Source organism: Dromiciops gliroides, chromosome 4 (assembly GCF_019393635.1).
Source record: "Dromiciops gliroides isolate mDroGli1 chromosome 4, mDroGli1.pri, whole genome shotgun sequence".
Lineage (NCBI taxonomy): Eukaryota > Metazoa > Chordata > Mammalia > Microbiotheria > Microbiotheriidae > Dromiciops > Dromiciops gliroides.
The window spans coordinates 89713490-89720205 of NC_057864.1; positions in this window are offsets into that span (position 1 = coordinate 89713490).

Here is a 6716-nt window from a genome sequence, read left to right on the forward strand (position 1 = left end):
ATTGTGTAGTGCTTTGAATATGAAAATAAAATCAAGAGAGTCAGTGATCTCAAAGAAGTCACAATTTAATTGGAGAAGACAACATATACAGGAGAATTCAATTACAGTGTGCATAGAGAGACTCAACCATCCTTAAGGATACCTCTATAGAATTAATAGTAGTACTGTGCTGGCCTCATTATCTCCATGGCTTAGCAAAATTTGGATACAAAGGAGTCAATCTCACCTGGTTGGCTTCTGGCCTCTGGTGGTGGGATTTGGGCAGGTACTTTGTTCAGCTCCATTCTTCTCTTTAATTACAAATGATTTCCTCTTTTTTGTTGGCTCTTTCTCCACTGTCTACAAATGTGCTTCAGTTTCCCCTGTTCCTTAACAACAACACAAAACAGAACAAAAACCAAAAACTTTTTTTTTACCCTATTATCCATCAATATATCCTTGTATATAATTCTCCTCTCTTGTACTATATTAAACTTTTACGAAGAGTAGTATAACTTACTACCTATTCATCATTGACATTGCCACATTCTTCAATTCTTTGAAATCTGTTGTCTTCCTCCACTACTCTATGGACATGTCTTTCTCAAATTTTGCCAAAGATTCAATTTTTGAATCTGCCAACACTTTGGATCATCCTTCCTTTTTCTCAAAATCAAATTTTATTTTCAATTAATAAGCATCTTATTACTCTTCAACCTTCCCCCCATTTTTATCCTTTCAAATTACTTACAATGTTTTTTTCTTTCACCTAGAAGCTCTGAATTTTGGCTATGTTGTTTCTGGGAGGTTTTGTTTTGTGGGTTCTTAAAGGATGTGAATGGTTCATTATTTCTAGTTTCACTTTGAACTTTTGTTTTAATAGATCTTTGATGGTTACTTAGAACAAGATAGCTAAGTTTTAGTGGTGGTTATTGATGATGGATTTCATATAGCCAGTGATTAACAAAGTTGCTATTTTCCAAGTCACTTTTTATAAGATGCCTTATATTTTCTCCTTTTTTTTCAAAATTTTTGGTTTTGTTTTCCTATTTCTTTTTGCCAGATGAAGTAATTTATTTGGAGTTCTTTTTGATATTTTCTAATTTTCATGGTGTCTGTTATTTGGGTAAGGTTTTATAGTTCTAGTGTTAAACTTATTATTTTCGTTCTAAGTCTCTCCTCCATAGCTCTCAGTTCTTTAACAATTTGGTCTTTTATCATTCTCCTTTCATTTATAATATAATTCTAAAATTCATTTTGAACTCTTGCTGAATTTCTTCTAGTAATTCTAATTGATCTTGTTGGTAAGCTATGTTTTTCTTTGAACATTTGTTTGAAGGTTTTTTTGCATTATTCTCCTTTTATGGTTTCCATCTTGGTATTTCTGTCCTACTAATAGCTCTTTATCTTTTGCTTATTTACATAGTCATTCCTCCAGCAATTTGGTGGTGTGCCTGGGAGTTCTGGGCAGGGGCTCAGTATGGAATCCCATCCTTCCTCCATAACCTCCTCCTAGCCGCAGAACTTCAGCATCTACTCCTTTTGATCCAGGGCTTTGGGCTCTGGAGACTGACTCTACCTTCTGGGCCTGACTGTTTACTTTGCATGAGGAATTGAGTCCTATATTACCTCTGGGTTCTCCATATTACTCATCTAACTTGGTGCTTGGATATGGAGTGCTTTTTTTTCAGCCACAATGAGAGACTCCATTCTAAAGCTTGGGCAGGGAATCTGCTCTGGGTAATATTAGGCTTAGGGCTCTTGTTGCTGAGTTCCCTCTTTGCTATCCCCTTGGGAGACTAGTCTATACTGCTGGCATAGCTCTGAGATCTGGGCACTAAATTTATGATTGAGGCCCACCTTTGTTCCATACGACCTTTTCTGCTCACTTACCTATAAATTGAATTTATGTTCTTGAGCTGGAAAAATGACCCATTCTAGTTTCATCTTTGATTTCTCAATCATTAGCCAGTCCAGGGATCTTCTTAGATCATTATTGGAATATCTGTGAGAGGAACTTGGCTGTATTGCTTCCTCCTGATCTTAGCTGGTCTCATCCAAACCATTTTTCTAAAAGCATTTTTTCTTATGTTATTCCATTGCTTATAAGATTACAATGGCTTCTACTGCCTAGACCATTAAATTCCAAACTTCTCCCTAACATTTTCTTCAGAACCTGCCATAGCCTGGTATATTCTACTATGCCTTATTTGTCAATAGTATCTTACATTTATAATATAATCTAGCAATATCACAAATATGTCTATCATTGACATTTTAAGATTTTTACTTATATTATTGCACTGGTATGGAATGTATTCCCCTATGACTATTTAAATTCAACTAAAACTTTTTTTACTACTTGTTTTAAGGGCTTTGAGATGAATCTGATCTTTATGAAAAAGAAAATATTTTTTATAGCAGGGGTTTCACAAAATATGAGTTTACTTTCATTATCTGTAATCCCAGTCAGCATATTTGAGGCAGGGCAAAATTTTACCAGGCCAGTTATGGAGGAATACAGGCCTTGCAGAGTTGTGAGAAATAATTATTAACTAATATCCTACAGACATTCAGACCCACCCCTCCTAAGTCCTTTGGGTTTTTCTGAAAGACTTTACTGATAAGATTTAGACTAACTTTCTTTTCACCAGATCACATCAATGTGGAATCTATTGTGTTCCACTTAGCTTGAATGAGGCCTACTTTCTTTGAATTGATGACCTTATATAAACATACTTTCTGGATCAAAATGACCCTCAGACCTTTATTTTAATATAGCCCACCTCTAATCATGTCAACCAATTAGATTTGATTGCTATTTGATGGACATTTTGAAGGGCATATATGCTGTGAGTCTACTGCCATTTTTGCCTTTGGTCTGTGAGAGAGATAGCCAATGACCATCCTTTTATTAATAACCTGTTGGCCTTCTTAATAAAATTATTAAATTACCTAGACACTATATTTCTCAAATTGTTAATTGTCATAGAGAGGAACTTCAAGAATTATAAGTGTGTTATGTAATTTAGTTTTTACTCATAGATTAATGAAGATGGAAACAAGGAGAAAAACAGGAGGTAGTAGAGAATAGTCGTATTTTGTTGTTGTTGAACTGCTTTGGGCTAGTGTCCATTAACAAGAATCCTTTTAGTCAATGGCATATTTGAAAAAAAAAAGAATAATTTCAAGGCAAGAGAAAGTGGGAGGGGGGAGAAGAAAGAAATAAAAAGAAATAATGTTTGGTTGTGCACAACAGATTCAGAGGCTGATCTTATAAAGAGCTGGACACCTAAGGAAGGGTCAATAATTACTGTTCTTCCCTCTCATTTGTTTTATTTCTCTCTGCTCTTAGATTTGTCTTGGTTTGGCCCTTACTCTATATACCCCTATTTCTCTGCTCTCTCCTGATTCACTAAAATCTTGCAGAGGGTAGATACTTCTGCAAATAAGTCATCTGTATTAACTGATAGATAAGCAATATTTTTTTGTCAAAAAAAAAAAACCTTCCATGTTAACTAGTTATAATAGTCAGAAATTGTTTCTATTGCAATGTAAATGAACTGGAAATGTGTGAAATGTGGTTGATCTAACTGAACATAGCTCATTAAGAAAACTCCATGCCTGGTGAGCATAGGCTTTCTGCAAACTTAGCATTTACTAAATTATGAGAATTGTCCAAGGTAAAATGAATCCCCCAAACTCTGCAACATGTCAAAGCTTAGCATCATTATAAAGACATAGATTAATCAATCAGTTTGATCAATATAATGCCCAAATGCCTGGGTATTTTTTAAAAATATGCAATTTAGCCAAGATAGCTCTAAAACCACAATACTCTCTTTATAGCCTACAGCATTACCCTTACAGGTTAGGTGTGGGGAAACAAAGGAATCATTATGTGGTCTTGGTTTACCTTGTTTTGAAGATATAACTACCTGCAACCATATGAAGGATTGTGGGTTTTGAAACTCTTCTTGTAACATAGATAAGTATTATATGACACCTATGTTGTTGAGGGTGGAGCATGAATTTTGATTTTTTTGTTGGGGGGCAATTGGGGTTAAGTGACTTGCCCAGGGTCACACAGCTAGTAAATGTCAATTGTCTGATATTGGATTTGAATTCAGGTCTTCCTGAATCCAGGGCTGGTGCTCTATCCACTGTGCCACCTAGCTGCCCCAAATTTTGATTTTTAATCTTAAATATTTTTGAATTTTCAGGAAAGAAAACTATGAAATTATATGTTCTAACCTGTAGAGGTATGAATAATTACTACAATAATACATTGTCCCAGACTCTTGAGATGACATTTTCCAGAAAAGTTGGTTTTTTTTTTTAGCATCACTGGGTCTAAACCAAACTCTGTTTGTTTTTCTATTTTAGAAGTAGGAAGAAAATAAAGTTTAAAAAGAAAGTGTAGAATTAAATTCTTAGATGAATGACATTTGAGATTTCTTTTAGGTATCCTTTAATACTTTCCCCTCATTTTTCCTGCTTCTACTGCCATTTTTCAGCTGATAAAACTATTTGGTGAACAAATAGAACAGACCTGGTTTGGTTTTATCTTAATTAAATGAGTTTACAACAAAGTTGATGAGATAAATAGCTTCCTGCCATTAATTCTGAGTTCTGCACATCCTGATCTAAAACATGTTTCATTAATTATGTATCCAAGATTCAACAGCAGGTATTAGATCCAAGAAAATAACACTTGGTGTTGGTTTCAATGACTCTTATTAACTCAATGTTGGGTCCAACTAACACCTATCATAATGCTGAGTAACACTAGAGCCATATGGTTAATTAACACTAACCAGATTCTCTTTATATTAATGACATAAACTGCAATTTACTACCTCCTTTTTACTGTTAAATTTAATTGGAAAGCAGCTTCTCTACTGTCTTGCTCATTTTCACATAACTAAGTCTAAGAACTGAACTTCCAAATACAAGAAATATCAGTTGAGTTTTTTTTTCTTTTTTAGATACTGAACCTCTTCTTTACTTCCCAACCCTTTCCCATGTGAATGTCAGAGTTTTGGAAACATGTGACACAATCCTAAAGCCTTGGCTTCAGAAATATTTGGCTCAATCCACACATTTTTTCCCTGTACCACTGAACTTCTCTCTCTCTCTCTCTCTCTCTCTCTCTCTCTCTCTCTCTCTCTCTCTCTCTCTCTCTCTCTTCCTTGCTCTTCTTCTTTCTCCCTACCCCCCTCTCCCCTTCCCTCTCTATCTCTCACACACATACACACACCTCTCATAAAATCAATTTGAGACTTACCCAAAATATGCAATATCAATATCTTTCCTAACTCTGGATGGCTTTTTTAATGCTTAAGATCATTAGAGAGTTAGGTGAGCTTTTGACAGTTCTTATAGTTTTGGACTTATTACCTTTTTGCCATCTAAAACTTAGTATTTGTTTTTTCATGAGACTAACTTCAAAGAAAGTACAGAGGTATAGACCCATTGAGAACTGGGTCCATTTGTTGATATGATGAGTATAATCTTGCTCCATAGATTTTCCCCCTCATTATTTTCATGGGGTTTAAATTTTGATCTTTTAAGATATTTGATTAAGACATATGTGAAAGTTACTATACAGATATTTCTGATACCACTAATAAGGGTTAGTTTTTGTCTTCAGATAAAATGGGAGCTGCTCACCTGGGCCCAAGGGCTGAAATGGGCCAAAGAAATGTATTAAAACAACTGCCATATAGCCCAATGGATGTGAGAACTTGATTGAGTCTGTGGGGAACAATTCCCCAGCTGAGCCTTTGTAGAAGAATGTGTGTTTAAAAAAGAATGAAAAGTAGAACAGACCCAGAAAGTTAAAAGAAAAATATACAGGCTAGTGCTTTTAATGGTATTCAAGGGCTTAGCAAGCCATTAACTTTAGTACTGTGAAATAGCTGAGAGGAGGATTTAAAAATAAAAAGTTGTGTCTATCAGGGGACTAGAGAACTGAAAGATCCAGAAGGATTGTGTGGCATTGGAGAAGATCCTAAAACATGGGGTAAGAGATGAAAGAAAAAGAATAAATAAATAGGCTACAGATTCCTATTGGAAAGGAGGTGACTACTTCAGAAAGGAAGATCAGTCAGGTCATGAGCTCTTCTAAAAACTGAGCATTTTGGAAGTCTCCTTTGGTAGCCTCTGTAGCCTGTATCAAACTTTCTTTTCTATTTAACAAGGTTGAGTGATTCCTTATAACCTTATTATGGACAGTTAGTTATGAAAAGTGAAAAAGAAATGCTTTAATTTTTTTTTATTATCATAGCTGTCTTACCCTTTGGCTGACTCTCACTCTTGGTATACTTCTTTCCTTCCTCAGTATCACTCTTCCCACACACCCCACCCCAACAACAAAAAAAAACTTATTAGTGGTTGCAATGATCTAGAAGTCCTATCCCGTTAAAATGAAATTTATAACCTCTAGAAATTTCCTGCTTATAGGGCCAGTTCTGGGCACAATTGTTAGAGGAAAACAGAGAGAAATAATTATCTGTTTCTATTTGAACATAAATTAAATTCAAATCTTCTACTTTATAGAGCTCAGGGAGAAATGTCTAGGTTAAATTAATTAGTGATGAAGAAGAGACTTGAATGCTGGTATATTGTTGTAACTCTTAGCCTGTGTTTCCACTTTGAGCTAAGTGAAACTGATTTGGAGCCAAGCTGACAGTGGGAATTAAATCCACTTATCTACTGTTGAACATATCAGTAGC